The sequence below is a fragment of the Brassica napus genome, unplaced genomic scaffold (assembly GCF_020379485.1).
Source record: "Brassica napus cultivar Da-Ae unplaced genomic scaffold, Da-Ae ScsIHWf_521;HRSCAF=783, whole genome shotgun sequence".
Lineage (NCBI taxonomy): Eukaryota > Viridiplantae > Streptophyta > Magnoliopsida > Brassicales > Brassicaceae > Brassica > Brassica napus.
Window position 1 is genome coordinate 443,050 of NW_026016590.1, and position 536 is coordinate 443,585.

Genomic DNA, 536 nt, shown 5'->3' on the forward strand with positions numbered 1-536 from the left:
TTTTCGAGAACAGTTACACTGCCGATTTTGAGTCAGCACCAAGAGAAGGTTCTTTTCAAGTGAAGAGAGATCAGTTCTAGTGGAGACCAGTTCAAGTGGAGATCAGTCAAGAAGAGGGTCTACTTGTGAAGGTCGGGAAAGGGGCTCGGATCGCAGAAGTCGGGTTTGGGGTCAAGGCCACGATCAACCAAAAACTGTGAGTTATAATCAATTGATTGCTGAGTTGTTTTCATGCAGGATCCCGTTACTTGGAAGTTGGATCACGGCAGGAGGCCGGGTCTAACTGAGTAACGGTTTGACTAGTTAATAATTGAGGTTATGTTGATTAAGTTGATAGCATGCTTAGTTATTGCTTGAGAACCGTAGTAGCATGCTAATGGTTAAGTTGATTGGTTAGTTAGCGAATGCTTAGATGATATCGCTAAGTTGTGGATAGTTAGGTATTCTGGAATTAGTCTTTATGCTAGTGATATACCTTGGATTTGACCCGTTTTTATCCATGGTATATTATTATTTTACTATATATATATATATAT